The sequence below is a fragment of the Chrysochloris asiatica genome, unplaced genomic scaffold, assembly GCF_000296735.1.
Source record: "Chrysochloris asiatica unplaced genomic scaffold, ChrAsi1.0 scaffold00115, whole genome shotgun sequence".
NCBI lineage: Eukaryota > Metazoa > Chordata > Mammalia > Afrosoricida > Chrysochloridae > Chrysochloris > Chrysochloris asiatica.
Genome location: NW_006408633.1, coordinates 4959858 through 4982067, shown reverse-complemented (window position 1 = coordinate 4982067; position 22210 = coordinate 4959858). Strand labels below are relative to the sequence as shown.

Below are 22210 nucleotides of genomic sequence, written 5' to 3'. Positions count from 1 at the left end.
AAAAAAAAAAAAGAAGAAGAAGAAAGGTAATAGAAGTAAATACTGTTGGCTAAGGGTGCATGGAGGGTATTATAATCACCAGAATGATCAGCTGAATGCAAAAATGGTGATGCATCCTATAAGCCCCCACTCACTCAGTACACAATGTTGTTGTTGTTACATGCTGTGGAGTCGGTTCTGACTCGTACCAACCCTGCACAGGGTTTCCGAGGCTATTAATCTTTACGGGAGCAGAATGCCTCCTCTTTCTCCCACGGAGCAGCTGGTAGGTTCGAACTGCTGACCTTGCAGTTCACATAAAACTTTCAAATAAATAAATAAAATGAGCTATCAAAGGAGCTTTCTGTTTCTCATTTGGAAGAGGACCATATAAATCTAATTCAGAGGTATTGTATGCATCTATTACTTTAGGTTTAGAAAAGAAAATGTAAGAATTATTTCCTTAGGACAAATGGAAAACGAATCAGATTTGCTTGATTTACCCAGAGATTTTTAATTTTTGGAGTCTTCTGTGTAAGCTTGTAATTATGATGATGCAGCCATCAAATGGTGTGTAATTACATACATGAAATAATGGATAATGAGCACTTTTTTAAATAAAAAAGTTCCCTGAAGTAGTTATTGAATGATGAAAATAAATTAATTCCGTTCAATACTTAAAGCATGAAAATTACTATGATCCTTGAATTAGTGAATATGCATCTACAGGTTCTTTCATGTGAAAAATTACAACAGAAGAATGTAGAACTATTAAGAAAATGTGGTACCCACTCCCTTTCCTCCTATAAATTAAGATGGCAAATTTAAAGAGAGGCTGGCAAACAGATGTTTCTTTCATAACTGGTAGGAGATGATGGGATCAGAATTTGGGCCAAGTTCCTTTGTCTCTGGGGCCCACACCCTTAACCCCTAACTAGAGCTGCATTCAGTTAAAAACAAATTTGATAGCAATGACATTTCTTCCTTCCCTGCCACCTTCTTAAAGCAAATTTTGTGTTGGGAAATTCTAAAACGCAATCTTGAATACACTAATTTTGGAGAATGCTTTTCTAAATGATAATCCTTTTTATATGGCAGTTGTATTTTGCATTATTTCACATTAGCATTTAGAAGTGCACCGTTTCACTACATTATTAAAATGACTTGGATCTTTTAGGCTCCATCTGTACAACAAAAATACCCTTATTGAGCTACAGTTGGTGTTATTTGTCAAGAAAATAGCTGTGACTGAAGACTGTCCACCTAATTGGTTTGATAACATGGCGACAGACTGCTAATGCAGCCCCAAATCATAAATTGATCATAAAATAATTTGTTTAGTTGATATTTATAGACACATGCTCAGATTTTCTCAATGGTTAATATAGCCTAGGATTGCAAATGTGTCATAAAATTTAGGTACTTTATTTTTTGATGTCAGAGACCTTATGTGAACTTCAAGAATAAAATTGGAGGATCAAATAAAGGAGTAAGATTTTTTCTGGGATTTATAAAATTTTACTCCCTATTAATATCACTTAACCAAGTCTTGCTATCTTAGTACTTCATGAAAGATGGGTCTAAATGTAGCTACGGAGTCTTTTCACATTGTTGTTGTTAAGTGTTCTCAAGTTGATTCTGACTCATCAGGAACCATATACACAGCAAAACAAAACACTGCCCAGTCCTGTGTCATCCTCACAATTGCTCACGTTTGAGCCAATTACTGCTGCCACTGTGTCAATCCATCTCAGTGGATGTCTTCCTTTTTTTCACTGACCCTCCACAGTACCAAACATGACGTCCTTCTCTATGAACTGGTCACTCCTGATAGCATACCCAAAGTAAGAGAGACAAAATCTCATCATCCTGGCTTCTAAGAAGCAGCCTGGCTGTACTTCTTTCACAAGAGATTTGTCCATTCTCCTGGCAGTAGCAAAGACACCATAATTCAAATGCATCAATTCTTCTAGGCCTTCCTTCCTCGTTGTCCAACTTTTATGTGCTTATGAGTCTATTGAAAATACCACAGCTTGGATCAGGCTAACCTTAGTCCTCAAACTGACATCTTTGCTCTTTAATACTTTAAGGAGATCTTGTGCAACCAATTTACATAATGCAATACGTCCTTGTGTTTCTTGACTGCTGTTTCCATGGATGTTGATGGTATATCCAAGCAAAAGGAAGTCTTTGACAACTTTCAATGTTTTCTTCATTTATCATGATGATATTTAATGAGGAGTTTTGTTTTCTTTAGATTGAGGTGCAATCCATACTGAAGGCTGTTGTCGTTCATCTTCATCAATATTTCATGTTCTCTTTACTTCCAACAAGCAAGTTTGTGTCATCTGCATATCACAGGTTGTTAATGAGTCTTCTTCCAATCCTGATGCCACTTTTTTCTTAATGTAATCTAGCTTCTTGCATTATTTGCTCAACATATAGATTGAATAAGTATGGTGAAAGAATACAAACCTGACACACCTATTCTGATTTTAAGCCATTCAGTGTCCCCTTGTTCTATTTGAATGACTATCTAATGTACAGGCGCCTCCTGAGCACAATTAAAAGTTTTGGAATGCTCATTCTTCCATAGTTTATCACGATCCACACAGTTGAAAGCCTTTGCATGTAAAAAAATCACAAGTACGTATCTCTCTGGTATTCTCAGCTTTCAGCCAAGATCCATCTAATATCAACAACGACATCCCTGATTCCATATCCTCTTCTGAATCCAACTTGAATTTCTGGAAGTTACCTGTCGATGTTCTGTTGCAGCCATCTTTGAATTATCTTCAACAAAATTTTACTTGCATGTGATATTAATGATATTGTTCAATGATATCCACATTACAATGGATCACCTCTCTTTGGAATGGGCACAAATATAGATCTCTTCCAGTCGGTTGGACAGGTAACTGTCTTCCAAATTTATTGTCATGAATGAGTGAGCACCTCCAGTGTTGCATTAGTTTGTTGAAAGATTTTAATTTGTATTCCATTAATTTTTAGGGACTTGCTTTTACAGTGTCTTCAATTCATCTTGGACTTCCTTCTGTACCATCAGTTCTTGATCATATGCTACCACTTGGAATGGTTGAACATAGACCAACTCTTTCCTTTTGGTACAGTGAATCTCTGTATACATTCCATCTTTGGATGCTTTCTGCATCATTCAGTATTTTGCCTACCTTGTTGTTGTTGTTAGGTGCATAGAGTCAGTACCAACTTATGCACAACAGAATGAAACAATGCCCAATCCTGTGCCAACCTCACTATAGCTGCTACACTTGAGCCCACTGTTGCTGCCACACTGACAATCCATCTCACTGGGAGTCTCTCACTTTTTTGCTGACCCGCCACTTTACCCAAAATGATGTCTTTCTCCAGGGACTGTTTCCTCCTGCTAATATGTTCAAAGTATGAGAGACGAAGTCTTGCCATCTTGGCTTCTAAGGAGCATTCTGGTTGTACTTCTCTCAACACAGATTGGTTTGTTCTTTTGGTACTTTTAATATTCTTCTTCAACGCTACAACTCAAATGCATTAATTCTTCTATGGTCTTCTTTATCCATTGTCCAATTTTCATATGCATATGAGGCTACTGAAAATACCATGATTTGGGTCAGGTGCACCTTAGTCCTCAAGCTCTTGAATGCTTTAAAGAGGTGTTGTGCAGCAGATTTGCCCAGTGCAATACATCATTTGGTATCTTTACTACTGTTTCCATGAGTGTTGATGGTTGATCCAAGCAAAATGAAGTCTTTGACAATGTCAGTATTTTCATAATTTATCTTAATATTATTTTTCGGTCCAGTGGTGAAGGTTTTTGTTTTCTTTACACTGAGATGCAACCAATACCTAAGGCTGTGGTCTTTGATCTTAATCAATAAGTATTATAAGTCCTGTTCACTTTCAGCAAGCAAGGTTGTATCATCCGCATATCACAGTTATTAATGATTCTTCCTCCAGTCATGATGCCACGTTCTTCTTCATATAATTCAGCATCTCAGATTATGCGCTCACTATAAGATTCCATAGGAGCTCTGGTAGCATAGTGGTTACGAATCAGGCTGCGAACTGCAAGGTCAGAAGTTCGAAACTACCAGCTGTTCCACAGGAGAAAGATGAGGTGTTCTGCTCCTGTAAAGATTTACAGCCTCGGAAACCCTGTACAAGGCCACTATGAGTCAGAACCGACTCCATGGCACACAGCCACCACCATAAGATTGCATAAGTATGGTTAGCAACCACAACCCTGGCACACACCTTTCCTAATTTTAAACCATTCAGTGTTCTGTTCGAACACTTGGTTTATGTACAGGTTCCTCATGAGCACAATTAAGTGTTCTGGAATACTTATTCTTGGCAATGTTGTCCATAGTTTGTCATGATCCACACAGTTGAAAGCCTTTACATAGTCAATAAAGCACAGGTAAACATCTTTCTGGTATTCTCTGCTTTCAGCCAAGATCCATCTGCCATCATCAATGATATCCCTCCTTCCACGCTATCATCTGAATCTGGCTTGATCCTCTGGCCATCCCCTATCAATGTACTATTTCAGCCATGTTTAATTATCTTTAAGAAATTTTGCTTGCATGTGATATTAATGATATAGTCCGATGATTTCTGCGCTCCAATGTGAAGGGGCTCAAATATGGATCTCTTCCAATCAGTTGGTCAGGTAGCTAGCTGTCTTCCAAATTTCTTGGCATAGATGAGTGAATGCCTCCAGTGTCGCATCAGTTTGTTGAAAGACTTTAACTTCTATTCCATCTATTCTGGGAACCTTGTTCTTTGCCAATGACTTCAGCGCAACTTGAACTTCTTCCTTCAGTACCATTAACTCTTGATTGTATGTTACCTCTTGAAATGGTTAAATATCGACCATTTCTTTTTGGTACAGTGACTCTGCGTATTCTTTTCATCTACTTTTGAGGCTTTCTGCATCATTCAATATGTTATCCACAGAAGCCTTCAATATTTTAAGTAGAGGCTTGAAGGTTTTCTTCAGTGCCCTCAGTTTGAGAAATGCTGAGTGTGTTATTTTCATTTTCTAACTCCTTATTTTTGCACATTTCATTATAATATTTAACTTTGTCTTCTTGAGCTGCCCTTTGAAAATTTCTGTTCAGATCTTTTAACACTTCATTTCCTTCATTTAATTTAGCTTTTCCACACTGGACAGCAGAGTCCTGGTGTGGCGCTGTGGGTTAATGCGCCAGACTGCAAAGCTGTTTGAACTGCAAGGTCAGCAGTTCAAGTTCACCAGCTGCTCCTCAGAAACCCCATACAGGGTCGCTATGGGTCGGAACCAACTTGACGGCACTTAACAACAACAACAACACTGGACAGCAACTTTCAGAGTCTCTTCTGGCATCCATTTTGGCTTTTTACTTCTTTCTTGTCTTCTTAATGACCTTTTGCTTTCTTCCTGTGTGATGTTCTTGATGTCATCCTACAACTCTTCAGGTCTTCGGTCTTTAGTGTCTAATTCATCAAATTTGTTCTTAAGATTATCTCTTAATTCAGGTGCAATTTGTTTAAGGTCATATTTTGGCTCTTACGGACTTGTTTTAATTGTTTTCAGCATCAGCCCGAACTTGTATATGAGCAACTGATGATCTGTTCCACAGTCTGCCCCTGGCCTTGTTTTGGTTGGTGATATTGAACTTTTCCGCAAATGTAGTCAGTTTTATCTCTATGTGGTCCATCTGGTGCAGTCCATGTGTATGCTGTTATTGTTGTTAAGTGCTGTTGAGTTGGGTCCGACTCATAGCAACTCTGTATAGGGTTTCCAAGGAGCAGCTAGTGAGCTTGAACCGCCAACCTTGTGGTTTAATTGACTTTGAAGTCCAGTGCATTATGTTGTTTAAAAATGTTTAAAATGTTTTAAATGGTATTTGCATTGGTCTTGCAAAATTCTGTCTTGGTCTCTCCAGCATCATTTCTATCACCAAGGTAATCTTTTCCAAGGACCAATCCTTCCTCTTTATTTCCAACCTTTGCGTTCCAATCACCAGTAATTATCAATACATCTTGATTGCATATTTGATCAATTTCAGACTGGAAAAGTTGGTAGAATTCTTCAATTTTATCATCACTGGTTTTAGTGTTTGATGTGTAAATTTGAATAATAGTTGTATTAACTGGTCTTCCTTGTGATGGTTGGTGGCTATGTGCCGTGGTGTCGGTTCAGACTCATAGTGACCCTGCATAGGGTTTCCAAGGCTGTAAATCTTTATGGGAGTAGAAAGCTTCATCTTTCTCCCATGGAACATGTAGTAGTTTCAAACTGCTGACCTTGAGGTTAGCAGCCCAACATGGAAATTTTCTTATTATTAAAAGCATTGTACTTCAAGATAGAGCTTGAAATATTCTTTTTGATGATGAATATGACAACATTACTCTTCAATTTGTCATTCCCAACATAGTAAATCATGTGATTGTCATATTTAAAATGGCCAATACCAGTCCATATCACCTTACTAATGCCTAAGATAGGGATATTGATGCATTCCATTTCATTTTTGACAAACTTCTAATTTTCCTAAATTTATCCTTCAGATGTTCCATGTTCAGATTATTAGTGGATATGTACAGCTGTTTCTCCTCATTTTGAGTTGTGCCTGATCAACATATGAAGGTCCTCTTGGATAACTGCTTTGAGGAGGCAGCCCTTGCCCAGTATATTTTGAGTGTCTTCCAACACGAGGGGCTCATCTTCTGCCATTATATTTGACAATATTCTGGTACTCTTCACCATGTTTCAATATTCAGTACTCTGGTGCTATCTGACAGTGTTCCACTGCTATAAAAAAAAAAAGTGATCAGCAACTAAATATTCAGAAGTAGTCTGTCTCTCCTTCTTCCTAGTCTGTCTTAATTTGGAAGCTCAGCTTAAACCTCTCTACTACAGGTGAACCTACTGATGTTTAAAATACCAGTGGCATAGCTTACAGAATCACAGCAACAAACAAGCCACCACAATGCAACAAACTTGACAGAGAAGTGGTGGATTTTGCCTTGCTGAAAGTGAAGAGGACTTAAATACTTAATGATGAAGATCAAAGCCCATAACCTTCGGTATGGATTGCACTCAACATAAAGAAAACGAAAATCCTCACCACTGGACCAATAAACAACATTCTTATCTTACCTTATGGAGAAAAGATTGAAGTTGTCAAAGACTTCATTCTTCTCGCATCAACCATCAACACTCATGGAAGCAGCAGTCAAGAAATCAAACAATGTATTGCATTAGGCAAATGTGCTGCACAAGACCGTTTTAAAGTGTTGAAGAGCAAAGCTGTCAGTTTGAGGACTAAGGTGCATCTGACTCAAGCCATTGTATTTTCAATAACCTCATATGCGTGTGAAAGTTGGACAGTGACTAAGGAAGACCATAGAAGAATTGATGCTTTTGAGTTATGGTGTTGGAGGAGAATATTAAAATACCGTGGACTGCCAAAAGAACAAATATATCTGTGTTGGAAGAAGTACAGCCAGACTGCTCCTTGGAAGTCAAGATGGCCAAACTCTGTCTTTCATAATTTGGACATATTGATAGGAGGGACCTGTCACTGAAGAAGGATATTATGTTTGGTAAGGTGGAGGGTAAGAGAAAAAGAGGAAGACCCCAGCGAGATAGATTGGCAAAGTGGCAACATCAGTGGGCTCAAGCATAGCAATGATTGTGAGGTTGGCCCAGGACCAGGCCAACCTGTTCTGTTGTGCATATCGAGGGTCTCTATGAGTCAATACGGACTGGAGAGCACTTAACAACAACAACAAATATTTGTTGGAATTCTTTTCACTTATTTCCATTACCTTTTCCTCCTTAGAAATATTTTCTAGCTCTGCATTTTGCTAATTTGCTTGAGGCATTCTCTCTTGTTTTTTTCTGTGAGCTAAAATTGGCTGTTGTCTCTGGGGGCATTGTGGGGTTGTTGTATTTGTATTAAACTGATGATTATATATTGATGTGTTCTTAGGTTGTCACCAGCTATGTCCTGTGGGTGTAGTTAAAGAGTAGAAGTGTGCACTCTATTCACATTCGCCATCTGTGCACCTCAGTTTAGGGTGGTTTTGGCTGGTGCTGGATGCTGTCTGTCATTGATCAAGTGGTATAGGAGCTGGCATTGGCTCTTGGCCAGTGGTTGGAGCTACAGAGGGTTCAGTTTGGGCTAGGCATGGTTGCTGTCTTCTTTTGAATAGGAAAGATAAAACCTCTACACACACCTAAGGAAATAAAAGAGTATAAAAAAAATCAACACTGAAAAGAGAAAATAACAAAGATAAAAAATAAATAAAATAGACCACAGTCAGAAAAAAAGTTTATAATAACTATATAAAGACAAGTGGGACAGGGAAATGAAGCTATAGAAGAGAAAAATAAGAGAGAAAATAAAAGGAGAAAATACCAAAAAAAATTTAGAGAAACCAGTGAGAAGGAACATAAAAGGAGAGAGTAGAGAGTACTGAAGAAAGATCAAAAGGAAAAAAAAAACAAAAAAACAGGGGAGACGAGAAGCAGAAGAATAGAAGGAAAAACAAAAGCATAGTTAGAAAGTACAAAATTCAAGGGAACAGAAAGAGAAGAAGGAGGAGGAGGAGAAAGAATCAACGAACAAGACAATGAAACAACAAAAGGGGGGTGGGGACCAAAAAAATTTAAACAGTGCACCTATTAGACACAAGAGGAGAAAACTCTAGGGGGATCTCATCAAGGGCTCCTTAGGAGCTCACTTTTATTGTTGTTGTTAAATGCTGTTGAGTCAATTCTGACCCATAGCAACCCTGCATAGTGTTTCCAAGTAGTGGCTGGTGGGCTTGAACCATCGACCTTGTAATTCAAACCAACTATGCAGTCCAGCACATTAGCCCACAAGGGATATGCTAGCAGAATTCTTGGCCCTTGGTGGACTTCCTGTGGGCCTCGGTGTTATCTCTGTTCAGGGCACTCATTCTGAAAGTAGTTCCTGCAGTCTCTTGATGGAGCTGGACAAAGGGCAGCTGGGGGCACGGTGACTGAATAAATTCTGTTCTAGTAGCTCTGTAGATTCTGTAGGTCTGGAACTGAGTCTGCCTGAACCCAGAAACCAAATCAGTGCAGCTGGCTCATGCTCACAGTGGCATAGCTCTGAATTCATGGAGACCGGGGTCTGTGTTGGGTGTGGATGAAGGTGGGAGCTGGCCACACCTCTGGTCACCAAGGAAGCATTGGGGGAAAGAAGGAATCACACCTTTCCTGTCACCTTTGTGAATCTGCTCTGCCAGACCACTTTCTGTCTCCAAAGCTGCTCACAAAAGTTCAAGATGGATGCGCCTCATCTGGCTCGCCATTCACCAGTCAGTCTCCCTCTCTTGCCATCTCTGCTCAGCTTCTCCTCCCAGAAAGCACTCAGTCCACTTCTCTAACCTTTCCTCTGAAGTTCAAGGGTATCAGAATTTTCATCTGTGTCTGTTTCATCTGGCCTCTCATAACTTCATTGGAGAGGGTCCTTGTAGAGAGTCTGCCTAGTCGGCCATCCTGCCGGTAGTCCTGCAGAGGGATTCTTACATTTAGGACTTAGAATGTTTTTTACTCATGGTTATGTGCCGTGGAGTCGGTTCCGACTCATAGCGACCCTGTACAGTGTTTCCGAGGCTGTAAATCTTTATGGGAGCAGAAGGCCTCATCTTTCTCCTGTGGAACAGCTGGTAATTTCAAACTGCTAACCTTGCGGTTCACAGCCCAATTCGTAACCACTACGCTGCCAGAGCTCCTTTTTTTACTCATGGTAAGGAGTATTATTGGTTGTTGCTTGGAGAGTTCAGGTAGGTTTGACTGTTCCTTTACCTTCCAGATAATGACTGAGGGACTGTAATTAAGGAGATGTACTCTATATGACATTTGGACTTTGACATGTCTTCCAGAATTATCTGTGTTATATCATGCCAGGTTATTGCCAATATAATCTTCAGCCCTCCTGGCCAGCACAAAGTACTAGGCCAGCAGTATCTCAGGCAATCTTCAAACAGACCAACAGTATAGATGGGTAACCTACAGTAGACCTTTTTTTTGTTCCCACTCAGTTCCATATCCCAGCACTCTCTCCAAACGTGTCTTTTTCCTACCATCGTGTTGGTATTTAATTCCTTCCAGGTTCTGTTCATTTTCTTTCTCCCCCAATAATTTGACCAATACAGCAAATATTTTCTATTGTGACTGGTAGCATTCTGAGGTCCAAAGCAATGCAAAGGAACGTATCAACCTTTCCTAGCTTGCCACATGGCCAAGCCACTTGTTGGTTAAATACACAGACAAACTGTTCAAGAATCTGTCACTTCATTTGTATTTAAAAGTACTTAACTCCTTTGGCTCCCACGCAACTGCATATCACCAAATCTATCTTGACCTTCATGCTATTGTTGTTAAGTGTCGTTGAGTTGGTTCTGACCCATAATGACCCTGTATATGGTTTCCAAGGAGCAGCTGGTAGGTTTGAACCTCCAACCTTATGGTTAATAGTTCAATGCTTACCCTACAGTGCCGTACCAGGACTTCACCTTGAACTTAGTAGGGTAGTGAAAAGTGTTTTTCCTGTTCATAAATTCTGATACAGTAAAACCTGTGTGTTGAAGAGCAGCGATATCAGCTTGAAGACTAAAGTGCGCCTGACCCAAGCCATGGTATTTTCAATAACCTCATATGGATGTGAAAGCTGGACAGTGAATAAGGATGATCGTAGAATAATTGATGCCTTTGAGTTGTGGTGTTGGAGGAGAATACTAAAAGTGCCATGGACTGCCAAAAGAACCAATAGATCTGTTTTGGAAGAAGTGCAGCCAGAGTGCTCCTTGGAGGCCAGGATGGCTAAGCTTCGTCTCTCATACTTTGGACATATTATGAGGAGGGAACAGTTGCTGGAGAAGGATGTCATGCTGGATAAGATGGAGGGTCAGAGAAAAAGAGGAAGACCCCCAATGAGATGGATCGGCCAGGTGGCATCATTGATGGCGTCAAGTGTGGCAGTCAGTGGTAGTGAGGTTGGCCCAGGATCAGACATTGTTTCATTCTGCTGTGCATGGGGTCACTATGAGTCGGTTCCGACTCGGTGGCACCTGACAACAACAACAAAACCTGTGAAAGCTGTAAACTCTGAAAGACAGAGAAAGAAAACTCTAACTCACTACTGTAAAGAAATGTTTTAATAGAAGTGCTACGACTCTACCCTAGTAGAGGCAGAAAATTTGAGAAGTCTAGAAAAACAAGGCAATCCCATCAAGTTCCGCCTCTCACAGATTTCACTGTGTAATCTTAAAAAATCTGCTTGGCTTGAATGCTAAATATATGGATTCAGGCTGGGAGATAACAATATAATAACTCATTATTGTACAATTTTGCTATGGTTTTTTAGAACATTATTGGCTAAAACATTTTATATGAATGAATAAGAATTATTCATTTAGATGTTTGTACAATGGGGGAAAAGAACCCTGGTGTGACACTATGGGTTAATGCGCTGGACTGGAAAGTCATTTGAACTCCAAAGTTGGCACTTCAAGCTCACCAGCCACTCCTCAGAAACCCTATACAGGGTCACTATGGGTTGGAAGCGACTCTATGGCACTTAACAACAACAACACAATGGGAAAAAGGCAATTCGTATAAAGGAAAAAGAAGGAATTTTATCATTGACATAAGTAAAAGATAGCACAGATCACTATGTCACCATTTTGTTACAATATTGCCAACAGATCAGATGCCATGTACATATTGTCTGCCTAGACACTCACAGAGAAAGTTGTAACTTATTTCATCAGTCCATGTGAAAGACCAGTTATAACTACACAATGATATCTGTGGTGTCTTAATAGAAAGGTTTTAAAGGGGCAAAGTTACTTGTTTTATGTAAGGTAGATTTTTATAACACTTGTAATTCTTTGGAAGCCCTCGTGTAGTGCTGTAGGATAAACATTGGACTGCTAACCACAAGGTAGATGGCTCAAACCTACCAGCCACTCAGAAACCCTATATAGGTTTACTATGAGTTGGAAGAAAAACGATACCAAAATGGATGTCAGAAGAGACTCTGAAACTTGCTCTCCAGGGTAGAGATGCTAAAGCAAATGAAGAAATGAGGGAGGTAAAAGAGCTGAACAGAAAATTCCATAGGGCAGCTCAAGAAGAAAAAGTCAAATATTATCATGAAATGTGCAAGGATCTGGGGCTAGAAAACCAAAAGGGAAGAACAAACTCAGCATTTCTCAAACTGAAGGAATTGACAGAAATATTCAGTTATTTAAAGAGGTAGCACATGATCAAGAGCCAATGATACTAAAGAAAGAAGTCCAAAATGCACTGAAGGCATTAGCAAAGAACAAAGCTCAGGAAATTGATGGGATATAAATTGAAATCATTCAACAAACTGATGCAGCGCTGGTGGTAATCACTCATCTATGCCAAGGACTTTGGAAGACAGTTATCTGGCCAATAGATTGGAAGAGATCCATATTTGTCCGAAGAGAGGTGACCCAACAGAATGTGGAAATTATCAGACAATATCACTAATATTACATGCAAGTAAAATTTTGCTAAAGACAATTCAGAAACAAAAGTCCTGGTGTGGTGCTGTGAGATAAAGCGCTGGGCATTAAGGTCAGTTTAAACCACAAGGTCGGTGGTTCAAACTCACCAGCCACTCCTTGGAAACCCTATATAGGGTCACTATGAGTCTGAAAAGACTTGGTGGCATTTAACAACAAGAACAATTTAAAAACAGTTGCAACAGTACATTGACAGGGAACTGCCAGAAGTTCAAACCTTATTAAGGCAAAGAACAAAGGGACATCATTGCTGATGTCAGATAGACCTTGGCTGAAAGCAAAGAATACCAGAAACGTGTTTACCTGTACTTTATTGACTATTCAAAGGCTTTCCATTTTGTGAATCATGGCAGGCTATTCACAACATTGCAGAAGATGAGTATTCTGGAATTAATTGTGCTCATGAAGAACGTGTACATAGACCCAACAGGCAGTTGTTCAAACATGGAATGGTTTAATATAAAAAAGCTGTGCACCTGCGTTCTATTCTTTTACTATGCTTATTCAATCTGTACACTGAGCAAATGATTCGCGAAGTTGGATTATATGCAGAAAAACATTGCATCAGGATTGGAGGACTCATTAACAACCTGTAATATGCAGATGATGCAGATACTTGCTGAAAACAAAAAGGACTTATTATACTTACTGATGGAGATCAAAGACCACAGCCTTCAGTATGGGTTGCAGCTCATTGTAAAGAAAGCAAAAATCCTCACACTGGACCAATAAATAATATCAAGATAAATGGAGAAAATATTGAAGTTGTCAACGACTTCCTTTTACTCGGATCAATCATCAACACTCATGGAAGTAGCAGTCAGGAAATCTAACAACGTATCACATTGGGCTAATCTGCTGTACAAGACATCTGTAAAGTGTTCAAGAGCAAAGATGTCGGGTGCGCCTGACCCAAGCCATGGTATTTTCAATAACTTCATATTCATGTAAAAGTTGGACAATGAATAAAGAAGACCATAAAATAATTGATGCATTTGAGTTATGGTGTTGGAGAATATTAAAAATACAAGGACTTGCTGGTGCTGTTTGGTGGGTGGACACGGCCAAGCCCTTATCCCCTACACCAGCCAGAGAGATTCTTGGATGAAATACACACTTATTCCGCCTCTGAAAACTGGTGTGACAGCCCATGGCCACTCCTCCTGTGTGATAGATGATAAAATGATTGTCTTTGGTGGCTCCTTACAATCCCAACAAATGAGCAACGATGTCTGGGTCCTGGACCTTGAGCAGTGGGTGTGGTCCAAGCCCAACATCTCCAGCCCCAGCTCTCATCCTAGAGGTGGCCAATCTCAGATTATCATAGATAATGCTACTATCTTAATCCTTGTAGGGTGTGGCAATCCCAATGATCTGTTCAAGGATGCATGGCTGCTGCACATGCACTCTTGTCCCTAGGCCTGGCAGCCACTCTAGGTAGGAAATGAAGATCATGGTGCCCCAGAACTGTGGTGCCACCCAGCTTGCCGGGTGGGACAGTGTCTGATGGTCTTCAGCCAAGCCCCTCTTGGAAGAGCACCACTGGGCCCCAGTTTGAACTCTCGCCTGTCACCTATCAGTGCTACTCCTCTAGCCCTGCTCCCCGAAGCCCGGGAGTACCTACGTTCTCAGTCTCCAGTACGGGGTATGGATGAAGGTCCTTGTATGAACGGTCGCTGGGGGACACTGAGGCCCAGGGCTCAGAGACAGACCCCCTCAGGTTCTTGAGAAGGGAGTCTTTCCCCAGCCAGAGGAGATGGCTCTCCCATCCTCAGTGGTGGAAGTTTGTCTCTAGGAACAGCAGCTGCAGGTGGATCTTCTTTGGACAGCCCTGTACAAGCCGTATCTCCATCCATCTCCTGCTGAAGGATATGACCTAAAACTGGGCCTTTCTTTGGCCTCCCGACAAGGATCACTGCCAAATCAGAAAGATCTGAGGTTAGGATCCATAGATCTGAATTGGGATCTCAAACCTACTTCCAATAGCAATCACATGGATGGTGTGGACAGCAGGACACTTGGGAGAAGTGTGAGACGGCCTCCTGAGCAGACGAATGGTGTAAACACCCCACCCCATGTGGCCAGTGCTCTCGCTGGGGCTGTCTTCCCTGGTGCCCTGCGTCGGAGCCTGGAAGCCATCAAAGCTATGTCATCCAAAGGCCCCTCTGCTTCTGCAGCACTGACTCCTCCTTTGGGGTCTTCTCCAGGTTCCCCTGAGAGCCAGATCCAGAGCAGTGCAGAGACAGTGCCCATAACTGCTCCCGCCCCCCCAGGGCCTGCTCAAGGGAATGGGCATTCCTTACTCCCATTGCCTGACGACCAGGCCACCACCCTCCACAGTCCCTAAATGTTGACAAACACCTGTACCAGAGTGTGAACTGCTAGCCCACACAGATGTACGTGCTGGACATTAAAGACACCAAGGAGAAGGGACGGGTCAAATGGAAAGTATTTAATAGCAGCTCTGTGGTGGGACTGCCTGAAACCAGCCTGCATACAGTGGTACAAGGCAGGGGGGAACTCATCATATTCGGAGGGCTCACAGACAAGAAACAGCATGTGAAATACTATCCAAAAACGAACACCTTGTACTTTGTGTGAGCAAAGAGATAATATATTCTAAACCCCTTAAAAAAAAACCAACTGCCAAAAGAGGAAACCAATCTATATTGGAAGAAGTACACGCAAAATGCACCTTAGAAGTCAGGATGACCAGATTTCATCTCTCATACTTCAGTCATATTATCAGGAGTGACCAGTCCCTGGAGAAAGACAGGGTAAAGTGCTTGGTAAAGTGGAGGGTCAGCAAAAAAGAGGAAGACCCCCAAGATGGACTGGCACAGTGGCAGCAACAACTGTGAGATTAGCGCTGGACCGAGCAGTGTTTCATTCTGTTGTGCAGCGGGTCACCTTACAATAACATGAGTCAGAACTGACTCCAAGGCATTTAACAACAACAGAATCCTTTGACTACCACTAGTCTGTCCGTTTGTCTAGCTGTAGTGATTTGCGTGTTTCTGTGATGCTGGAAGCTATGCTACCAATAATTTAAATAGCAACAGGAATACCCGTTGTGTGTGGCTAGGTTTCAGCTGAACTTCCAGACTAAGACTAGAAAGAAAAAGAGATTGACTACTACTGAATGTTTAGACACTGAGAACCTTATGAATAGCAGATATATTGTCATACATAGTGCCAAAAGATGAGCCACACAGAAGAGCAGAGAGCGGGACCCTACCCAGAGAAGCAGTGATGCCTGAAATGGAGCCAGAGATGTTGACGTGGAGCGATGGAGCCGCTGGAGACTTTAGATCCAGAGAGGGAGAGCAACTGTGTGCTGAAGACCTGAGGGATACGGGGGAAAGATTGCATGGAGGGGATTGTAACCATGGCAATGAGAAGATATACGATAGAATGAATGTAAAACTAATGTTCTCCCCTGTAAACTATCACAGAATTCACAATAAAACATTTAAGAAAAAAAAAAAAAAAAGATGAGCCACACAGGTTGGAAGGCACTCAAAATATGACTTGGGAAGAGGTTCTTATTCATAGTACAGTTGACCATGATGATATATGAATGAAGTAAGTTTTCAGGCCCTTCATTTGCTGATGGGGTACAACTCAAGATGAGGAGAAACAGCAGTAAACATCCATTAATAATTGAAACATGAAATGTATAAAGTAAGAATCAAGGGAGATTGAAAGTTGTCAAAAATGAAATGGAACACATAAAAATTTATATCCTAGACATTACTGAGATGAAATGGACTGATACTCACCATTTTGAATCACACAATTATGTGGTTTACTATGCTGGGAGTGGCATATTCAAAAATGGCACTGCATTCATCCGCAAAAAGAACATTTCAAGATCTATCTTGAAGTACAATGCTGCCTGTGATAGGGTCATATCCATACACCAACAAGGAAGACCAGTTAATACCACTAATATTCAAATGTATGCACTAACCACTAAAGCATGATTTTCTTCTCCTGGGATTGGTCCCTCTTGATACAATATCCAAAGTATGAGAGACAAAGTCTCAACATGCTGGCTTCTTAACGAGTATTCTACTTCTCCCAAGACAGATTTGTTTGTTCTTCTGGCAGTTCATGGTACTTTTGATATTATTTGTCCATATTATAATTCATATATATCAATTCTTCTCCAGTCTTCCTTATTCGCTGTCCAACTTTCACATGCATATCAGGCTGTTGAAAATACCATGGCTTGAATCAGGCCCACCGCAGTCCTCAAACTGATCTCTTTGGTCTTTTACACTTTTAAGGATTTTTGTTTTCTTTACATTGAGGTGTAACCCATACTGAAGGCTGTATTCTTTTGTCTTCATCAGTAACTAGTTAAGTCCTCTTCACTTCTAGCTAGTGAAGTTATATCAAATGCATATCACTGGTTATTAGTCTTCCTTCAATCCTGATACCATGTGATCTTCATATAATCCAGTTTCTCGTGTTATTTGCTCAGCATACAGAGTGAATAAATATAGTAAAAGGATATAACCCTGGTGCACACCTTTCCTGATTTTAAACCATTTAGTATCCCCTTGTTCTGTTCAAATGAGGCCTCTTGGTCTATGTACAGGTTCTTCATGAGCACAACGAAGTATTCTGAAATACCCATTCTTCACAATGTTACCCATAATTCATTATGATTCACACAGCCCTGGCATAGTCAATAAAGCACAAGTAAATATCTTTCTGGTATTCTTTGCTGTCATCCAAGATCTATGTGACCTCAAAAATAATAGAGTTTTTGAGGCTGTAAGTCCTTCTATCAACAGAAAGACTCCTTTCTCCTGTGGAGCAGCTATTGGATTTGAACTGCAGACCTTCCAGTTAGCAGTCTAGTGCTTATTCTACAGTGCCAACAGCACTCTGTTTGGTTGTTGTTAAATTATTGTTGTTGTTTAGTGCTGTTGAGTTGATTGTGATTCAAAGCAACCCTGTATACAGTTTTCGAAGAGTGGCTGATGGATTTGAAACAGTGCCTCTGTGGTTAGCAGTCCATTGCTTATACTCCAGCACCACACCAAGACTCCTTTGGTACATTATTGTTGTTGTTGTTGTTAAGTGTGATTCATAGCGATCCTTTATGGGGTTTCCAAGGAGCATCTGGTGAGTTTGAACTGCCAACATTGCAATTCAAACCAACTTTGTGGTCCAGTGATTTATCCTACAGCGCCACACCAGGAGTCTTTGGTACTTGTTGTTGTTAAGTGCTATTGAGTCATTTTTCACCCATAGTAACCTTGTATAGGGTTTCCAAGGAGCGGCTGGTGAGCTTGAACCACCGATCTTGTGGTCCAAATGATTTGGCAGTCCAGTGCATTAGCCCACAGCGCCACACCAGGACTCCATAGTAAGTGTTAGATAATTTTTAAAGGGTGTTGTCATTGGAGGAGTGTGACTCTTCTTGCTTATTGAAGCAAAAGGAAAGATGCTTTGTCTGAGATGCTTTTTCCAATAGAGAGTAATTTTCACTTTCTTCTCTAAGGTAGGAGTAGAGTGACTGGGAAATTTGTATCTGAAAGAACAGGCGTGAAAGGTATAACCCAACTATCTAACGGAAATGGTGGCAGCGAGCCTAGATCCTAACTAGATAAAGAAATATATGGCAAGGTCTTCATAGCAACTCCTCTGGGGCTTATCACAGAAGATTTTCAAAGGAGTCGAGAAATAAAGTGGAAGTAAAAGAGCTGGATGGGAATTGGAGGCAGAGCTTATGCCAAGAGTTAACAGTTATCTTCTGTATTTAATAAAGGCCAAACAAAAATTATTCTGAAATAGGATATATATTGTTATCTGTAAAAAGCAAACAAACAGACAAAAAATACACCTGTCTGAACTTCTTCCGTGGAAAATGGCATTGGTTGCCTGCTTTGTTAAAGAAAGCAGTCATCATCTTTATTGTCATATGCCAAGGGTGCTGTGCTGGACACCAGGAGGCAAGGAACTTCTTTGTCTCTCCAGATGTCTCTTTGGAGTCTGGGGGACAGAGACTTACTGAGCCCTGGGCTTGTATTTTGTGTGATTGGGCATGGATGGCACCGCTGATGGCTCTGGCATCCTCAGATTAGGGCTTGGTTGTTCTTTCAGGCCAATAACTGCCCTTTGCCCCTGGAGCCTGAGGCAGCTCACATGTCATTTTCTCTTAGGCTCTGAGGCACAGCCCTTTCAAACTGCAGTGTATATTTGCCTTGTAATTCACAGACAAGAAGAAAGGCAAATTCCAGCCATTTAAGAAGTTGTTTGGCAAAAGGAAAAAGAAAGACACTTCATTGTCCCGGGAGGAATCAGCGGGGAAGAAGAGTTACTGTCACCAGAGTGTCAGCAATGGGACCTTCTCTTCAGATGAAGAGACCCAGGAGGACAATCTAAGGTAACAACTTCCACTTTCTTTCCAGGTCTTTGGCAGAGTCCCGGGGTGAGACTAGGATCCTAAAAGAGGCAGGTGCTGTTTTGGGTTTCCACCTGTCGGAGCAGAATCATAAATCTGTTCCATCTCCAAAAGGAGTTCTGGTGTGGTGCTGTAGGATAAGCACTCAACCATTAGGTCAGTGATTCAAACTCACCAGCCACTTCCCAGAAACCTTATGCAGTGTCGCTATGAGTTGAAACTGATCTGACAGCACTTAACAACTGAAAGGAGGGACATCTGAGTATGCTGGTGGCATTGGTACATTTTGTGTGAACAGCTCATCTTAGGGAGTTGCTAAGAGTCTGACTGAGTTTTCCAGGCATGGACAGAGATCCAGAGATGCACTTTGCTACCCTCCCGTGGTGGCAGAAGACAACCCCTGACTGGCTGAGTTTAACACATTTCCTTGGATTTAAGAAGGCTACTTCCTTCTGTGCTGAGCAAAGAGGCAAGGCAGTCCGTAGACTCGGTTTTACATCCTATGTTGAGGCAGCAGAGTGTTCAAGCACAGGGTGGTCTCCCTTCATTGTGGTGAAGATTCCTAGGGCCAAGTTCATACCCCTGGCCATCTCTAGCAACTTCAGGAACCTGGCTGCCCGCGAGCTTTTCACTCCTGTCCCTTGTTTTCTATGCTTGTTCATTCTTCCTCTTTTTTTCCTCTTAGAGCACAGACACTAGATCTGACTGTGACAATCCCAGGAACCTCCGATAAGTAGGGTCAGGAGTTACCTTCTCCCAGGAATTGAGGTCTGAGGCAAAGATGGTTAAGCTTTGATACTGACAGCTTAGAACGCAGCTCATCTGAGAGCGTTTTTACTTGCTTTGGAAATTAGTGATTTACTTGTGTTGTCTTCTCTCTCATTAGTCAATTCTATGAAGTCAGGGTGAAATTTTATTCAATAATCAGAAGAAGTACTTCCTATGAATGATCGGAAGAAATACTTCCTATGAATGAGTTAGTTATCACTGTGTAAGTTATTCTCATAACGGTTGAAAGAAGAGATGATGTCGCTGTGATATCCATACTGTGTTACCAAGAAAAAGACACAAGCGTCCTCTGTTGTGTATTAGGAAGTAAGTCCTAATTTTGTTGTTGTTATCAAGTGCCATTGAGTCAGTTCCGACTCATAGTGACCCTGTATAGGGTTTCCAAAGAGCGACTTGTGGGTTTGAACCACTGACCTTGTGGTTCAAACTGACCTTTTGGTCTAGTGCATTATCCTGCAGCTATTGTGCCACAATTACAAATTCCTCAAGCAAGCAGCATACAATGAGCTTCATTGGTGGTTCTGTGCTGTGGAGTCAGTTCCGATTCATAGTGACCCTGTAAAGGGGTTCCAAAGCTGTAAATCTTTATGGGAGCAGAAAGCCTCATCTTTCTCCTGCAGAACGACTGATAGTTTCAAAGTGCTTACCTTGAGGTTAGCGGCCCAACTCGTAACCACTACACTACCAGAGCTCCTTGAACTTCATTGTTATTCCTAACTAATACCCTTTTCCAGACAGATCTGTATTTGTTTCCTATTGTCTTTACCCTTTAGGATAAAAAGGAGATCAGATTTAACTGAAGGGAGAAGGATTTAACTGAAAGGGGTTAAAAACACTAGACAACATTCCAGTAGTTGGAACGCCAGTACTGATATATGGTATCCAATAGGAATCAGTTTTGATTTCACTTCAGTTTCTTCTGTTGCAAAGTAGGAATATGAACATTTTTGCCTCATGGTATCAAAATGAGGTGCTACAAAAACCTGCTACTTTTAAGTCACATTTATAATAAAACGTAGCAGTTTAATCCACCACCCGTCTCTCAGTTTGTCAGACTCTGGTGGCCTGTGTGTTGTGTTGATACTAGAAACCACACTTCCAGCATTTTCCATACCAGCAGAGTCAGTCATTGAAGATGGTCTCAGTGGAGCTTCCAGACAAAGGCAGATTGGGAAGAAAGGCTTGCCAATCTACTTTCAAAAATTGGCCAATGAAGACTCAAGATGTTGTCCACTTATATCAACTCACTTTGGCAGCGTCATCAAGAAGGACCAATCACTGCAGAAAGGGACCATGTTTGATCAGGTGGTAAAGGCCACAGCATTGGACTCACACATAGCAGTGATCATGAAGATGGCACAGGACCAGGCAGTGTTTTGCCCTGTTCCTCATAAGGCTGAGCTGGGACTTGGACGTGATTCTATAGCAAACAGCAACAGCAGCAGTTCAGTGCAAAATGAGGTCAATTCTGGCAAGGACCATGCTATGAAAATACAACGCGTCCTTTTTACAGTAGAGTGTGATTTTGCCTGATTTCATGTTGGATCATGTCAGATTCATAGGAAAGCATGGGCCCTGGTGGTTCTCTCTTCATTTAAGCCCTATTCCATTTATACATCGGGGTTTTCTTTAAGATGTTGAGTTTTACAAGGCCTTGGAAAATTCCACATTGGATCAAATACTACGTTTCTACAAAGTATAGGTACTATCATCTGTTCTCATTATAGATTTTTGTTTTTAAACCTACATTTATGAGACACACAAAGAGTCCTTATGGCTCTGTAGATTAGGCTCTGTGCTGCTAACCACAAGTTTGGCAGTTCAAATCCACCTGCTGCTCCATAGGAGAAAGATGAGATTGTCTCACTCCCCTAAAGATTTACAGTCTTAGACACTGGCCTAGCCGCTGGGGCCTAGAACTGAGAGTGAAGTAGCCAGCTGCTCTGAAGTTGGGGGAAGCATGCAAGAACTCCCAAACTTGCAGGTGGTGCCCATTTGACCTAGCTTGGATGACTTGCTGATCAGAACTTGACCAGATGAAGATAAAGAAGTTTCATAGAGAAAGCAAGCTTAATCGCTACAATTTGATGAACTGGACCTTTGCTTATAGATGTAGTTGTTCAAAATTCCAACCTAAAGGGAAGGATTCTTCATATCAAAGATCAAGTTTGCCCCTTCAATACACTGGGTTGATAGAGACAGGCAACGTAGACATTGGCCACCAAAATTGGGTGGCTATAAAAGCATGACATGGCTGGCTTTCAAGCTTTCACGAGTCTGCTTAGTATCAGAATGTTGTTGTTGTTAAGTGTCGTCGAGTCGGTTCCGACCCATAGCGACCCTGTACAGGGTTTCCGAGGGTGTAAATCTTTACGGGAGTAGAAAGCCTCATCTTTCTCCCGCGGAGCAGCTGGTAGTTTCGAACCA

The 22210-nt window shown here is 41.2% G+C and overlaps 1 pseudogene; it reads left to right on the top strand.

Moving 5' to 3' along the window:
• LOC102823482 overlaps positions 1–15186 on the top strand; it is a 19115-nt pseudogene extending 3929 nt beyond the window's left edge.
• The last annotated feature ends 7024 nt before the right edge of the window (positions 15187–22210 follow it).